The following is an 18,515-nucleotide window of genomic DNA, read 5'->3' as shown; positions in this document are numbered from 1 at the left end:
TGATTTTAGCCATTCTAACTGGGGTGAGGTGGCATCTCAATGTTGTTTTGATTTGCATTCTTTTTCTCAGCTTCTTGAACAGTTAGGTTTACAGGCATAAGTCACCAACACCTGGCTCTATTTGAGTTTTTAAGTAGTCTGACAATTGTCTTTTAATTAGAGTCCTTACTATATTTATATTTAATATAATTCCTTAGTATTGAGGCTTAAGTCGTTTCTTGTTTTTTTTCTTACTCAACCTGTCTTATATTCCATTTTCTTCTTCATTTGTTGTTTTTATATTTAGTTAAATATTTTATATTATTTTTCATTTATTTTCTTCTCAGCAGTAAATTATTATTTTTACTGATTAGTCCAGTAATTATGGTGTATATCCAAAAATGTATCAAACTTTAATATAAATTAGTATCTTCATTCTTCCCAATATTGTAAAGGCCTCAGAATAAAATAGTCCCAAAAATTCATTTTCCATGTGAAGGTATTATATATTTTAATTTGATATCCATTTTAATTCTAAAAATTTTTGTTTGGATGGGAAGAGGAAACAAATGAGGAGGTTACAATGCTTAATAAGAAATATACTCATTATCTTGTCCATGTAATTGTAACCCCTCTGTACAATATTTTCACAATTAAAAAAATTTTCATACAAAAAATTTTTGTTTAAATTTACTCAACTATTGCATTTTGTTTTGCTTTAATTTCTCTTTAATGCATTTATATGCTTCATCTTCTCAAATTGTTGCTGCTTTGGTAGCTAACCACTATTTTGAAACAATTATTTTCAAACTTTCTTTAGATTTTCTACTTCTTCTTGGTAGGAAAAAAGTCTGAAATAAGCTAGTCTGCTATTCACAAAAGCAAAACTCTCCCTAGATATCTCCATGTCATATTTCTTCCAGATTCATATGTTCAAACATCTGCTTGAGTTTTGAAGTATTATTATTTGAGTTATTAGAACTCCAGTAGCTCAAACAGTATTGAAAGACTGACCACCACAATGCCTTTTCTCTCAGTAAGACATTGTTCAATCTACATTCACATTTTATGTGATAAAATATTTTTCTTTTAGTTAACTTCAAATATCTAGAGTTATCTTTCATTCTTTTTTCCTTCATATCTCTGATACAACCAGGCAGAAATTCCATCTGTTGTATCTTTAAGATTTTTGTAATGGTGAATCATTTCCTTCTATCTGTGCTATTACAACTCGGATGTTGATCACGATTGCCTTTTGCCTAGATTATCACAATCTAATAACTCCTGAGCACTTCCTGGGTCTATACTGGACCACATAGTCTATTCTCAACAGGGTGGCTTAACTGATAATTTTACTAGTCAAATCACATTATACTGCTTCTCATTCCGACCATTGGAGTATACAAAGGGCTTATTGTAACCTGTAAGGTCATTTTAGATCATCTCCCACTTGATTCTGTGACCTCATCTACCACTGACACTGTGTACCATCCCATTCAATTTGTTGCTGTTCTTGACACAAATAAAACAACTCACCAAGAAAATATCTGCAAACCATGCATCTAACAAATGGATAATATTCAGAATACCTAAAAAACTCCAATGACTCAAGAGCAGTAAACAAATTTAAAAATAGGCAAGAGATGGACATGATAACATGTGTCTGTAGTCCTGGTTACGCAGGAGGCTGAGGAAAGAGAAAGCCTGGGCAGGAGTTCAAGATCAACCTGAGCAGGCTGGGAAGGTGGCTCAGTAGTAGAGCGCTTGCCTCGCGTGCTTGAGGCCCTGGGTTCGATTCCTCAGCACCACATAAACAAAAAAGCCGGAAGTGGCGCTGTGGCTCAAGTGGTAGAGCGCTAGCCTTGAGCTGAAGAGCTGAGGGACAGTGCCCAGGCCCAGAGTTCAGGCCCCACGACTGGACCCCCCCCCCCAAAAAAAGATCAACGTGAGCAACATAGTGAGATCCTATATCAAAAACATATAAATAGCCAATAAGTACATAAAAATTGCTATCACTAACCAACAGAGAAATACTAACAAAACCAAAATATAATCAACATATCCCAGTTAAGATGACCATTACCAAAAAATAAAACCAAGTGTGAGCAACTACGTAAAGAAAAAAGAGCTCATATACTATTAGTAAAACTGTAAATCAGTACAGACATTGTATAAACAGTGTTGAGGTCCTTCAAAGAATTAAAAATAGCAACCCTGTTACCAAGTTATACTCAAAAGGAATGAAACCAGGATATTGAAAAAGTATCTACACTCTCATATGTATTGTAGCACTATTCACAACAGCCAAGATATGGAATCAAGTTAAGTGTACATCAACTGGTGATTAGAAAGGGAATCTATTCCCCCACGAAAAGAATAAAATCTTCTCATTTCTATAACATAGATGGACGTGTAAGACATTAAGTGAAATTAGCCATGCCATCTCTTATAAGCGAGATTAGCTCCTAGAGAAGGGTTAGCTCATAGAGTAGAATAGCAGTTAGCCCACACAACAGAGTTCAAGAAGAAAGGAGGGGAGGAGAAGAGGATGGCTAATGGATACAAAGTTCTGATGTTCCACTGCCCAGGAGGGTGATCTTATGTTAACAATAATGTATCAGATACCTAAAGAGTGGATTTTTAAAAAATGTTCTTCCCATAGAGAAATGACAACTGTTGGAAACAAATGATAATCCTAAGGAATGTCCTAGTTTGATCATTACACGGTGTATACATGTGTCAAAATATTGTATTGTAATCCTCTAAATACTGTTCCTTTAAAAACATATATTACCAAAAGAAATTATATAGGATGATCCACAGCTCACGGTTCTTGCTTTGCTTGTTTCTTTGTCATAAAAGGGTCTTTCTTTATATAATTGCTTTTAGCATCTCAAGTCAGTGCTCAAATCTCACTTTTTCCATTGGGATTTTCTATGGCCTTTCTATTTAAAGTTGTTTGCCCATCTTGCTCTTCCATTACTCTGTCTTGGCTTTTGTAAAATAAAATACGTTTAATTTTACAATTTATTTTTATTTATCCTTACCTACTAGAATATGTGTTCCTAAGATAAAGGAGCCGTGTTTTTCATTCCAAACAGCTTGAACAGTGGCTGATGATGTACTACAGGTTCACCATACGTATTTGGCAAATGAATAAGCAAATGAGTGAATGCATAACTTCCCTCTTTCTTCACAGTTCTGCTTCCAAGATAGATGAGATGTTTGGGTCTCTTGAATCATGAGATCACATACCATTCCCTAGTGCATTAGTTGTACTGCTGTAAAAATTGCCACAAACTCGGTGACTTAAAGTAACAGAAATTTATTTCTTCATAGTTCTGAAGTTTAAACCCAGTATCCTTTTTCCAAGAGCCTCCTCTCAGAGGTTTTAGGGGAGAAATCAATCCTTAAAACCAGGTTAATGACCATGTCTGAACTGGAATTCCTAGGGTTAAAAAAAAAAGTTAAATAACGGAGTTGTAGACAAAAGAAGCTCACACTTTATGTGATTTCATCACATCTTCCAATCTTTAAGCATAGTGTCTTCAAGTTCTACCCACACACACACTTTGTGTTCTTATCACCTACTACTGTGTGTGTGTGTGTGTGTGAAATCTCTCTCTGTCTCCAAAGGCATTTAAGACCCACCTAAATAAAGCAATATGATCTCTTATCTCTGAATCCTTAACTTAATCACATATGCAAAGACCTTTTTCCCAAACAAGATAACATGGATATTGTTCCCAGTATTAGAATGTGATGTCTTTTGGAGCTGCTGTTGGCTTAACACTTCTCAGGATCAAAAGAAAAGTGAATTACTTCTCTTACAACTGTGTGGAGCAGCTATGTCCTGGCAGCCTCAAACTCCTAAGTGTGGGACATTATGTTATAGAGAAATAACCCTATTTCAAGTCCCAGTCCACACAGAATCTTAACTGATGAAGGCTGAGGAATCATTGTTAGTACATTTTGTTTTGAACTGACATTTACCGAAGATGAAGCTACCCACATTATCCCTGATGTTGTGTTTCTTTGATTGGGGCTGGAATTTTATTCTCTTTGGATAACACTGGCTATTTCATGTTGTCCAGAATTTCTGATGCAAAAAGGAGGAAAAAATATAACTTTAAAGTTTAGTAGGCTTTAAAAAGCTTTAAATTCTCCCCCAATATAAAAATTTATATAAAAGAAATGTAATAGCAAAGGAATTGTTAAAAAAAAAAAAAAGGAACTGTCTTCTGTGTAAGTAGATTTAATGGCAGAACACGGTAGTCCTTACCAATCACATTTTCCCAAGAAGCCTAATAAAGAACAAATTGCATCATCTAGACTGAGTCACAAAGACATAAAGGCTCCCATGAAGGCATGGTCTAAACAACAACCATATTTGGTAAGTGTAAATGGATGGGAACTGGGAAGTCTAGCTTTTTCAAAATAGAAAACTGCCTCTTTATCCTAATTGCAAAAGCTAATATTTATTGTTTGACATGTGTGTCAAACAATAAATATTGGGCAATTCTAAATTCTGCAAAAATAATCCTCCATAAGCTTCCACAGATATCTTTGGGGAATAGGTATTATTAGGGATTATAAACAAGCTTCAGGAGATTATGTCTATGAAAGAGTCTGGCAAGCTGTGGAATGCTCACAGACATCTATATTCGGTCATTTCCCAATATGTCCTATTACTGAGTAACTGTTGAGTAAAACATCTAAGGCCAAAATAAACTTTATTACCTGATAGACATATGCACTAAATGGTATCATGTCATCATAAATAGCTACACTGGCTTTCAATTGCCCAAATCATATATATCTATAGATAGATAGATAGATAGATAGATAGACATAAGCATATGTGCATATATATATATATATATATATATATATACACCAATCAATACTTATGCTCCTTTTATCAAGATATAAAAATATTATGCTCTGGTTCTTTCAAAAATCACATTCAATTAGCTTAGTAATTCATGTAGCCTTGTCCATCTAACTATATAAACAAGTGCCATTATCCCCTCCCCCCAGTACTCTCCTCCATAAGCCGTGTGGGAAAAAGCCCTAACTCCTCCCCCTCTCCAGCCATGTGCCTTAAATCTATTGCCACTGTCTAAGTCAACTCTCCAACTTCCATTATACTATTATGTAGTCTCTCCTCAATTTCGCCTTCTGAGAAAAAAATCAGGGTAATTTTACAGTTATACGGTAAGATGAGGCGATTACATGAGATAATGTTAATGTATTTGGTCTGAGTGAGGTGGAGATTAAAGAGAGAAGGTGGATGAAGGGATGATAGAAGTGGTGGGCAAATGAAGTCCTAATACTCAGGGTACAGGTATAAAAATGGATCTGGAAACAAGGGCATGGGTTAGGGATTGAGTAGATAAGGAGATAATGATGGAAGGTGTGACATTGATCAAAAGACGTTATGCTTATAAATGAGCATGTTAAATTGTGATCCCCTGTACAACTTTCTTTAAATTTATCTTTGTTCTAAAAATAAATTAAGCTTGAGGTTTTCATTTCTTCTTGAACAGTATTTTCAGACTTTAAGATTATTCATTTAGATTTCCACTTTGTGACTTCTATCCATGGCTTCCATTTTTTTTCTGAATTTCCCATTCTCCCTAGGAACTGAGTCCTCATCACTTTCTTCCTAAACTGGAATGTTTAGGAACTAAAGAGATCTTCTTACCCCACACCAATGATTTTAAGTCAACAAAGGAGATGACTACCTCAATAATGAGCATCATATAGTCAACCACTTTAACCAAGTAAGACAACCCTTCAAGTTTGTTGGGGGAGAAAAAGTCATTTGGAAAATGGTTGTTCAGTTTTTCCCCACACTTGACCTAAAATGGTCCTTAAAAAATATCCCATGACTAAACTGTTCTCTGCTCATACATCTCTAGTGAAACATGACTCTCCTAGAATACAGTGCAAATATTATGGAATTTTATGTCACCTGACCTATCTACCTGTAGCTTTTGTAAATTTCAAGGTAATTTATCTTTTATTTATAGAACATTACAAATTCGCCTCACTTCGACTTTTTTTTTACTCAATTCTTTATTGAAAAATCTGCATCTTGATTTTAGCACATCTTGGATTATTAAACTTTTATTTGCTTCTATCTGGATCTTGACACCAAATTTCTGGGTAAGTTTTAAAAAATTCCTTGACATTATTTTTCCTCCCTTGGGGTCCTTAACACAGTGTTATAATATTTAGTTGATAGTTTAGATTTTCAAAAAGCTTGCTCACTAGATCTAGATTAGCCCTTGTTCAGAAGCCAGAGATAAGAAGTCTAAACAAGATAATCTTGTTTCTTATTCTAAATAAACTAAGTCATGGTTGAGACTCAAGATAGAACCCTATATAGTCAAAGGAACTCGGTTGAATACATATGTATGTACTTACATTTAATGCATTTAAAAATCTCTATGAGACCATGGAAAATATTGCATGACTCATTTTAAGAAAGGGGAATTTTCTTATTTCTAGAATTTTCCTGACAAATCTAAATTTGTTTTATAAGTAAATGAATGAATCTAACATTTGTTAACATGAGTCATCTGTTCATGATGGTACAGCGTCTCTGAGATTTTAGAGAATTAGGTTAAAAATAACTTCTACATGAATTGTCCTTGTCTGTTTCCCTTAAACCGTCATGTGACCTTTGGTAGAATAAGGCATAAAAATAAAATTTAGTAAGCTAAGATCCAATTCACATTAGGAGTTGCCTTGCACTTTTCTTTTAAAATTTTTGAAAACTCTCTGATAGTAATGGTTTTGCCTTTAAAATAAAGGTCATTTAAATTTTACTCTTGCCGGGTGTGGGTGGCTCACACCTGTAATCCTAGCTACTCAGGAGGCTGAGATCTGAGGATCACGGTTCAAAGCCAGCCTGGGCAGGAAAGGCTGTGAGACTCTTATCTCCAATAAACCACTCAGAAAACCAGAAGTGGTGCTGTGGCTCAAGTGATAGAACTCTTGCCTTGAGCTGAAGAGCTGAGGGACAGTGCCCAGGCTGAGTTCAAAATCCACAACCGACAAAAAACAAACAAACAAACAACCCTACTCTTACTATAAAGGCGATGTACCAAGCCAGGTTGAGGGTACATTTCTTTTAGGAAAATGCCACCCCTCCCCTCGCTAAATGTCATTTTAAAAGGTGTATTTAAGATGCTAATGATTCATGTATGTTTCTGAATTTATATATCCATCTCATCTAATGCTTCTGTTTCTCTTTTCCTCCTGAGTTAACTGTAGCAAAATACAAGACTGTGAATAAAAATCTGTATCTCTCAACCTACAAAACAATGTTAAATATAAGCACACCTTAATATTTATCACCTAAACATGATCAGTTAATGCCAGGAAGGCCTGATTTTCTCCAACAAATTAACAGACTGCATCTTATCCACAACTATATACATGTTATACCCAGGATACCACTTTGGTCTTTCACATGTTCCAAGATCCACATCCATCGTTGTCAAAATAGAAATGTGCCGATTTTTCCAGGTGGCTGCCTAGGAAGACGGACTTGCTGCCAGATACCATCACTAATTCGTTGCCAGCAAATTTATGGTACAAACAAGTAGTTCAGCTTGACCCTTGATTTTTATAATTTAATACCAATATTACATACATTATTAGTTTTACTGGTAAATCAGGAGCAAGTTGTTGGAGTCCAGCTGTGACCCCAGGGCAACCACTTTTTCCCTGCTGTCACCTTCTGACAATTTAGGCTGTTAATTTCCTCCATCAACTAGAACACAAGCACCTCTCTGTCTGCCAGCTGGCAGACTCAGCTTCAGACACTGGCAGCTTGAGAAGATTTAAAACCTGTAAAAAGGCCTGCTATGTAAACAGTTTATTATACAATACTTGAGAACCACAGTAGACCCACAGCGGTAATCAAAGGTAAGCTCTGCTACCTTTGCTTGTTTTGATAAGTTAGCAAAGAAGAAAGCAGAAAAAAAAAATCTGTGGTTGATATATTCTTTCTCCAGGAGAATAAAACGAGGGATCCGTTTTGAAAGCATTATGTTGATGTCATGAAAGATCCATCACTAGCTGGGCTGAAGTAAACTTGGATCCACTCAAAAGAAGGGAAGTAAGTCAACAGTCATGTTTCCCTTGCAGAAATTACCAAAGAAGTGGAAAAGCTGGATGTTCACTACTGGTAAAGGATGAAGCGGGGCTATTCACTAGAAAATGGACCTAGAGCCACACACATGCGAAGAAATTATGTATGTGTGTGTGTATGTGTGTGTGTGTGATCTTTTGTAGCTGATCAAGCTTGCAAGTCTAAACTGAAGTAACTTTCCTGACCTTTCAATTACAGTTAAAACTACATTTTCCACTCAAAACTTGAGACTATCTGCTATTTTTTAAAATTTCCTTCCCAAACTTCATACAAATTTAAAATGTTAATTTGATAAGATGAGCAACTAAATGCTATGAAACAAAGATGGCTTGAGCCTAATTTCATATATTGCATTTGAACATAAAAATTTAATCATCTAGACTCTGTTGCTTTACTGGCTTGATTTCAAAAGTCAAGCAGCTTAACTTTAAATCAAAATCCAAATCAAATTAATTGTCTTAAAAGACCAACAAAAATAAAAAATAACAGAAGTAAAATACACAGTCAATGATAATGTGCAATAGAACAGAAAAACAGAGAAAGATTCTTATCTAGTATACAAAAATTCTCAGTGAAACCAGGTTCTGAAAAACAATGATGCTTCTCTGAATTTTCAATTCTTAAATGACCTCACCTACCTCACTCTGTTAAGGATACCTACTTGCTTTCTATAAAATAGTCCTAAGATGCTCTCCCACAGAAGAAAGTACTCTTCCATTAATAATGCCAATAATGCCAAAAAAGGAATAACAAAAAGAAAACTCACACTTCCCTGTGCTAAACAACAATAATTCAACAAAAAAATGACAAAATAAATTAGTATACATTAGATTCATGTCTTCAAGGAATTCTATTTTTTTCATAAATTTTCCAGAGGAAAATGTAAGGGGTTTGTAATCTTAGCTGTATCTGCTAGAGAAAACTTTCAATCTACTGGTCCCTTACAATAGTCCTGAATATCTGTCCCAATAGTTGATAATAGTAAAACTGCTTACTGTCTCAGAAAATAAGAAGCACCAATTTCCCATTGAAATATCCATGTGAGATAGTTTTTTAAATTGTCCTCACTCTGAAGATAAGGTTTATGCAACTTACTCCATGCTGTGCAGCCTACAAATGTAAAATTCAGTGAGGATGAATTTAAGTCTGGTTTCTAGGTCTAGACATATCACGTGACCTTCTACCTTCCAGCTAGCAGTATTTTTTTCAAAACTTTTTTGAGATGAAAATGCATTTCAGTGCATCCTTGGCTCCCTTTCACATTTTCAGGACTAGTTTCCTAATTTGTTCTCTACATATATGGACGTTTTTCTTCCTGTGCCCTGGGATTCTTCCTACCCATTGTTCTCATATATTGTAGAATCTTTGACTTTTAGCACTATGGATGTGGTCCCAAAATCTTCAGTATTTTTCTTAGTCCCTAAATCCTCTATTTGCCTGGGCTTATACCTTTCCCCTTCTACACGCTTGGCCTCCTGCTTATCAGTTCCTCTTCTTGAACGGGATTAACATTCCCCCTAACTTTAAGATCATCTTTCTGCTCTTCATTCAGCACACATTCAGATTAAAAGCCTTATGTATCTTACTTTAAAAAAAACATTATTGTCAAGGTGATGTACAGAGGGCTTACAGTTACATGAGTAAGGTAGTAAGTACATTTTTTGTGCACATGTCTTACTTTGAGCATATCTTTTCGCCCTATATTTATTCCATGGCCCAGTTGGCTTCTCTCTTATGACGCCCTAAAGGGAATGGGCAGCAGCCTCCCATCTGCTTTCATTGGCTCTTGCCTGTCCTCTCCAATCAGTCCCACAGTTTACTGCAGTCACCCTCCTACACTGGTTAGGAACTGTCCTCCTCAAAAAATATAAAAATACATCTTCAATGCTGGGTCCCTAATGTAAACAGGCCAAACCCCTTGACTTCATTTTGTCTTGTTTTAGCTCAGTTTCACTGCTACTTTAATACCAAACAGCATGCTCTGCCATATCCAAGTCATGTAGTCTTGGATATGTTTGTGCTAACCTGTCCTTATAGAATTATCCCTCTTCCCTCAACTTAATCCCTGTTAATCCATCTCTCCTCTTCTCCTGTGAAACCTCTTGTAATCCTATTAAAAATCCATCCTGCCTTTCCTTTATTTAATGGATTTTTATTAAATACTTACCATGTGCTTCAAGTGTACCAAAGCTTTGAGATACTAAAAATAAAAGATGGATTCAGGTGGTCTGGAATAGTTGAACAAGGAAGATAAATAATAAATAAGCAATTTAAATTGCATGTGGTCATCATGAAGAACAGCAGGTACCAAACACTCCCTCAGGGAAAAAAATGTTCTTAAGAGCATTATGGATGTTTTTTGGGGGAAAAAAAGAAATAAAAATGGTTACTTCACTAGTAAGTTCTCCCAAACACTTAAAAAAAAAACGATGCTGATTGTACACAAAGTCCTCCAGAAAGATTGTATTCATAAACTGCTTTGTTAAATGGCAATTCCTTTGTACAACTATTTAAAGATAATAATTTTAACAGAATATTTGTTTCCAATAAAGTATTTAAATCTACAAAATAAAATAACAAAATAAAATCAGGCTAAGACTTTAAGAAAGAAAAAGAAAATTAATGATCATTGTATACCAATAATGTAGATAGACAAAATCCAATGTCATATTTTATCATATCAATTCATATCAATTCAAGAAATATATTTCAAAAATGGATAATGGAGCTGAGCATCCATGCCTTACACCTGTAAAGTTGAGAGCTGAAGATCAACATTCAAAGCCAATCTGGGCAGGAAAGCCCATGAGACTCTCATCTCCAATAGATTACTCAAAAATAAAGCAGATATGGCTCAAGCGATTGACCATTAGCTTTGAGCAAAAGAAGCTCAGGGACAGAGCTCAAGCCACAGTACTAGCACAAAGAAAAAATAAATAATAAAGAATGGAGTGATAGTTCAAGCTTGTAATTCCAGCTTCTTGAGGATGGGAGATAGGAGGATTATCTGATCTGAAGGCAACTCCAGCAAAGAGTTAGCAAGATCCTGCCTCAATAAACAAATTAGGTATAATGACACAGTGTTCATCCCACTTACTCAAAAGTGAAATGTAGAAGGAACACAATCTAAAGCTGAAATTGGCAAAACCATGAAACTCTACCTGGAAAAAAGAATACTGAAGCAAAAAGGGACAGAAACATGGCTCAAGTGGTAGAGTACTTGACCAGTAAGCACAAGAGTCTGAATTCGTGAGTTCATACCCAGGACCACCAAAACCAAGTAAGTAAAAACTTTCATAATATCAATAGATGGCTAAAGAAAAGCCAAACAATAATCTCATTAGATAACAAAAAACTGACAAAATTCCAAGTGGATAGTGCAGGACAGACAATCCAGGAAAATACAAGTTGAAGGAAACTTTGTAAAATAATTAAATTATTAATGGTAGAGAGTGAATGCTTTCTCCTGGACATGAGGATCAAGAAAAGGATGTTGACATCCTGTTTTCTTTATTTCCTTCTAGCCTTATACTTGAAATTGTAGCCAGTGCAATAAAGTAAGAAAAAGAAACAAAAGACTTGAAAATTGGACACAAAGAAATGAAAGTATGCTTGCTTATCGATTACTAGATTGTCTATCTAGAAAATCCTAAGAAATCTATTAAAAATACAACTAGAATAAATAGATTGAGCAAAGTCACTGGATATAAAGTCAGCATTATTGTAATTCTAAACATAACATTTATCAAGTGGAAAAACTTTAAATTATTTTAAAGTAGTTGTACAAAGGAGGTGTCATTTAACAAAGCAGTATTTGAATACAATGCAGCTCAATCTGTGTCACCCGGTCAGCAATCTCATCCCCCTTTGATCCACCCCTTCCCTTACATTTCTTAATTTTGTGGTATATACAATGGATTCTTGACTTCATTCTTCCCCATCTTCACTTCATTGTATACCTCTGTCCACTTGACTCCACCTCCCTCCCTGCAAGTACCCATTGCTTGGTGTTTATTTTGCTAAGTTTGACTTCATCGTTCTCAACAAATTAACAATTGGAAAATTTGATTTAAAATTTTTATACCACCATAAATACTTAAAGATAAATATAACCAAATGAGTGAAAAACCTTTGTACTGGAAATCCCAAAGCTTTGTTGGGATTAAAGAAGACTTTCATGTATACAGGAAAATACAACATTAATTAGCCAGAAGATTCAACGCAGAAAGAAATTCTTTACAAATTTCATCTATAGATTCAGCATAATTTCAACTGAAATTTCAATGTGTCACTATGTGGAAATTGAAAAATATTTTATAAATTTATGAATATGCTGAGTATCCAAAACAGAAATAAAATGATTTTTATAAAATAATGTTAGCTGGCTTACAACACTAACTTTAAGATTTAACACAGAGCTGCAATGTGAACTTAGTGAAGGACAGAAATATGATAAACTAAAGATAGTTCAATGGAAAATGAATAATCTTTTCAAGAAATTGTGTTAGAATGGGTGGATATTCATATAAAAAGAATCTTTAACATTTGTTTAATATCATATATAGAAATTAACTCAAAATGGATCAATGACCTAAATGTATAAGATAAATGTAAAAGATTTCCAAGAAAGGAACACAGGAGAAAATAAAAACGAAAAGAAGTTAGTTAACTGATCATTATCAAAAGTGACTTTCTTTGGAACACAAATTTAATCAAGTAGAGTAGTTTTGACTAATATTGTTTCAGGCTGAAGCAATTATTTCTCAATCTAAAACCATCCCTAGCAAATATTTCCCTTATGGTTAAATTGTATTACCTGGCTATACAAACCAACATGTCAGTATCTTAAGACAGCAGAAATTACTCTTGTAACAGTCATTTGAAGTTTGAAAGGTTATCTAGAGAAGAATCTTCCCCACACTGCAGCCCACCCCCGGTTCCCTGCAGGACCTCCAGTTCCTGCATTGGATCTAGCTAAAAGATAAGCAGTAATAGAGAGCTTGAGATCACAAATTTGTAGTATGTAACAGGTGTGAAAGTTGATACACATCTAAAACAAATGACTCACACCAAAAAGGGAACGTTGAAACATGTCTTCAATCTGTGAGCACAGGAAGAAAACTACAATTAATTACCTCTATCACCATGACTATGAAAAGAACACATTCCTAACCATTTTCCTTGAGTATCACATACATTTGAATTGTGTTCAATTTTGCTGAGTGAGATGAGGTATAGGTTAATGACATAACTAATCCAATAGCAGAGATTATGTCTATACCCAACACTTTCACAATGTCTTTTGTATTCACAGTTAGGAAGAAACTCATAAAACTTTGCTATCGGTATGAAAACTGCTACATAAGTGGTACCTAAGGAAGTCCAACTGTTTTCCTATATTTGCAACCATATGTATAAGTAAGTTCATAGATCTCTTCAGCCCTGTTTCCAGATTAAACCAACAGGAAAGTCAACAGTACATAATATAATCTGATATTAATTTTCTCTACTTCTATTTTTTGTTGTTTCTTCTTTTTACTTCTTATCTAGGACAAAGGAAGTTCATATATACTGGCTCATTATTATCAGGCTGAGGTGGATGATGAAGTAGTCAGTTTCTAGTCCAGTTCCTGTTCCTGAAGCTGTCTTTTAAGTCAAAATCTGTCAACTTCATCAGTTGAGTGAAAGATGTGGCCCAGATGAGCTCCAAGGTACGCTTCATTTTCTAATATTCTGAGGGTCTTTATGGGACCATTACCTCAAATTCGCTGGCACCTCCTTGTGCCAAAGATGGTTACATCATTTTTAAAAATGGGTATTTTTGTGATGAAACCTCAATTTTAAAAATTTAAAGGCATGGGAGAGACATGAAAGAAGAAAGAGTAGCTAACATGAACCCAAATACCACTTAAAGTTGTGACTCAAGCAGAGTTACATTTCGTTTTCCTTTTCCATCAGAGATTATTGGGGCAGTAAAAGTTGCCACGGGGGGTGGGGTGGGGGGAAGTTGCCACACTATATAATCAGCCATTGATATCTATTAGATTTTGGTTCCAGGATGCATGTGTCAAAACCCACAGATGCTTAATTAAGTCCCTTACACAGAATGGTATGATATAAAACCTAAACACCACTTCTCACTTCCGATCATACCTAGGTTACTTAAAAGGTCCAACTGCCCCTGGGACAGGACTTATCAAGCCCAGGGGCAGGGAGAAGCTGTGTCCACACCAACTTTGGGGGAGGAGGGTTAGGGGGTGGTGACTGCCTCAAGTGTGGGTAAATCCACATATGTCAAACTCGTGGAGGGCCAACTTACAACCTGACCTACCTGTACTTGTTAGCTGCAAAGTATGTCTTTACAATCTAATGACTTAGACAAAGAAATGGTTAAAATGCAGAGAATTCCTGATTTATCTTTTGTTTATAGGGAACCTCTAATGAGATGATTTAGGCCTCAGAAAAGTCAATGTGGCATGGGAAAAATAGTGCAGAAACAGAAGCCTAAAAATCGACATTCTATTCACTGAATTATAGATAGCACATTAGCATACCACAAGATCTTCAGAGTCCTTTTATTAAATAAAGAACAAAATACTTGAATTCTTTGGTGTTTAGGTGCCTTCCAACCAAATAATTCTTTTTTTTTTTTCAGTTATGGGGCTTGAACTCTGGGCCTGTGCTAGTGCTCTACCACCTGAACCATAGTACTACTTCCAGTTATCTGGTGGTTAATTGAAGAAAAGAGTCTCGTGGACTTTTCTACCCAGACTGGTTTTGAGGCAATCCTCAGATCTCAGCCTCCGGAGTAGCTAGGATTATAGGCATGATCCACCAACACCTGGCACCAAATAATTCCATGAAGGTGCAAAAAATATGATCCAAGTTGAGGAGTATGGGTGACTTACTGATCCACTAGGAAATTTTATTGGCTATTTTTTCCCTAGAACTGGCATCTGGGGTGATCCTAGATGTTAAATTCATATGCCACAGATCTGAAACAGCAAAGTTTAAAGGAAGAATAATTGAAAAATAAGCCAGTAAGTAATTTGGATTAATGGAGAGATGAAAATTTATTCTTTCTTCTCATTAGATCAATGAAAATAGAGATATAAATGCATCTTAAGAAAATTAATATCATTTCTAATGCTTTAATTCTGTCAAACTTCTGGTAGCAGATTTCTTTAAAAAAAAGCAGGAAAAGAACACTGAATCATGATTTCAAATAAAAAGGCATGTTATTCTAGCAAAGATTAATATTGCTTTTAAAATTTAGGATGCAAGAAAATATTTTTATTTCATACTCAAATACTTTCAGGGAGGAATTTCTTTTCTAGATCTACATTAGAATTTTTCCTTGAATTCCATTTGAGTTTGTTTTACTATTATGTCTCACACATCAAACACCTATTTTTTCCAGGTGATCCAGTTGTACAACCATAATAGTGTTTATTCCCTTGATTATCATTCAAGATGATCTCTTTAGCTCTGTGAGATATTCTGTCTCTGAGAGAGAGAAAAAAATCTGCCTTTAGCAAAACAAAGACTGTTGTTTGATTGCCCAGGTCTTAGTACATTCATAGGTATTTAGATTTGTGGAACCAAATAAACAAAAGTGAGTTTTGCCTTGCTGGCCTCATGATGAACACCAATCTTCCTTTGTTTTAAACAAATGTGGACTGTCATTTTAAATTTCCTTTAAAATGTATATGATGTGACAAACAGTTCACAAACAGCCAGAAAGAAAATCAGACCTTTGTAAAGGATTAAGATATTTATTGTGAACATGTGAGCACGTGTGAACACACACACACACACACACACACACACACACAGTCTTGAAGTAAGTCAATGTATTGTACTTTTAAACTGATTTCTTGAATGATAATACTTTTTTGTACAAGTACTTAAAGATTATAAGAATTGAATTTATTTATTTTTTTTGCTAAATGTAGAAGTTTTATAATCTTCTGGTGCAAAATGTAAGCAAGAAAATTGTACAGTTTAAAGTTTTCCAAAAAGAAGCCTATAGGCAGGAAAGAACTGATAGAAGTTTTCCTCAAATGTTAGAAATGATTATATACAAAAATTGAATTTAAATAAAAAGAAATAAGGGAAAACATGGTCTACAGTTCCAGTGGAAAATGCTTCATTAACTTTTGACAAGAAGATCCAAGAACAGAAGTCTTCCACAGACTCAACCTTTCTCACCAGTCACATAAATTCTTATGTAAGAAATAGCTCTTCTTTTATCTGAAATTATCCATTGTTTAAATTAACAGTCCTTCTAAGCAAAGAAACAAGTTAAAATATTCTAAAGATAATGACCCAGGCATAATTTTACCATTCTGCAGCACAGTAAACCTCTAGAATGGTGATTTTTAAAACCATGCTTTGCAATCTTGTCGATTTTTAAAATAAGTTTTCATGTATCTCTGAATCACCCATCCCAAAGTTTTCAACTAAGTTCTCAGTGCATAAAACACAAGGAGGAAGAAAATAAGACACTCAAAGAGAAGAGAGAAGAAATAAGAAGTTGTATTTGACTGTTTTATTATTAGTCTAATAAAATAACCTGAGATCAGTGTTTCTGGAGAAAAAGTTTCCTTGTCTCAGTGTTGGAGACAGGCTCTGGTGAGAGGCTCAGAGCTATGTTATTCATAGTGGATGCCCTTCCTTCTGGCAGAATCCCCAGGGACCATATGGTATCACATGCTATCATGAGTAGGAGTCACCCAGATGCCTGTTCTTCTTCCCTCTGCTTCAGTCATGGGGCCCCACCCTAATGCCCTTATCTAATCCTAACCACACCTGCCAAAGATACCATCTTTAAACACTAGTCAGATGAAATTCCGCTTTCTTCATATCATACTCATATGACCAGGGCTTTCAATTTGGCCTGAGTTCTGAGTAGTGGACAAGAAAAATGGAAATTTGGTCTTCTTAACATAATACTAATACTCGACTTTCTAAATTTTATCCCTTGAGATTTTTGAACGTCTACAGAAGTAACAGCTTCCAGGGTTTGTGTGAACATTTTGAAAAACTTGAATTATTCTTTCATCTACCACCTTCATCTAGAGGGAAACAGTATTCAGATGCATGTGGGAGCTCTCTGAGATGCTTAGGCTACTCTTCCTCCAGGATGGAGGAAATGTTCCAAATGCTCATAGAATGAAGCAGTTGCCCATTCAAGGAATAGATTCCACTGACACTGGAGACTTTTAAGTATTCCATGATAGTACTTTTCTTTAACCATCCATCCTATATTTGCATTGGGGGTGGTAAAGGACAAGCCTGAGCCTTATCAAGCAAATGGTAACTTTACATAATTACCTCTTAATAGAGTTTGCTTGTGATTACTGCCAGTGAGGTGCTCAACAACAGGCTTTCCCTAAAGGGATGTTCATTATAGGTCCTATTCATATAAAGAATGTGGAACACACACACTGTTAGCCACAATAAACCACCTACAACCACCTAGACATTCAAAAAGCTTGTTTAGTCCTACAGAAGGTTTTGGTGGATTTTTGCCAAATTCTTAAACCCACTGTCTCTATTTACTAGTGTTGAATGAATGGAGTTCTAACACAGATGTGTCACCCATTATTTAATTTACCTTAATGAGCAAGAGAATACATTATCTTAAAGAAGTTGCTGCTTTACTCATGCATCAGTGAGTGAATATCTTCACGGTATTACTGAAAAAGCAATGTGCAAAGATTGGGATGCATCCTCAGACTTTGCATGTCTCACAAGACAGCAGCTACAGACATGACATACTGTCAAGCATGTACTCCATGCATGTCCATCTTGTTTATTTTTTATTTTTTCCCTCTTAGTGCCAGGGATTAAACCAGGGCTTTGCACTTATTAGCCAAGTGCTCAACCACTTGGGCCAGGCCCTCAGCCTAATTCAAATTCTTTAAAAAACAAAAACAGCTGGGCATTAGTGGCTCACATCTCTAATCCTAGATACTCAAGAGGCTGAAATCTGGGGTCACAGTTTGAAGCTGGCCCAGGCAGAAAAGTCCCCACAAGACTCTTATCTACAATTAACCAATTAAAAGCCAGAAGTGGCTCTGTGGCTCAAAGTAGTATAGTGCTAGCCTTGAGTACAAAGAGGCTCAGAGACAGTGCCAAGCCCTACAACTGACCAAAAAAGCCCCTCAAAAAACAGCAAATCAAGATTTTAGTTTTAGCATTTATATAGTCACTATGAGCAAATTCAGTCTACCAATATTTCTGAACATGCATTGGCATTATAAAGCATTTCTGCTGAACATATACAACGGATACAGATCATCTCAGAAGCATAAATGATAGTATAGCATAATAGATTAATTAAAAAGTAATAATGGTTAAGTAT

Source organism: Dipodomys spectabilis, unplaced genomic scaffold (genome assembly GCF_019054845.1).
Source record: "Dipodomys spectabilis isolate Male_0828 unplaced genomic scaffold, ASM1905484v1 ptg000009l, whole genome shotgun sequence".
Taxonomy (NCBI): domain Eukaryota; kingdom Metazoa; phylum Chordata; class Mammalia; order Rodentia; family Heteromyidae; genus Dipodomys; species Dipodomys spectabilis.
This window is presented reverse-complemented; position numbering follows the sequence as displayed.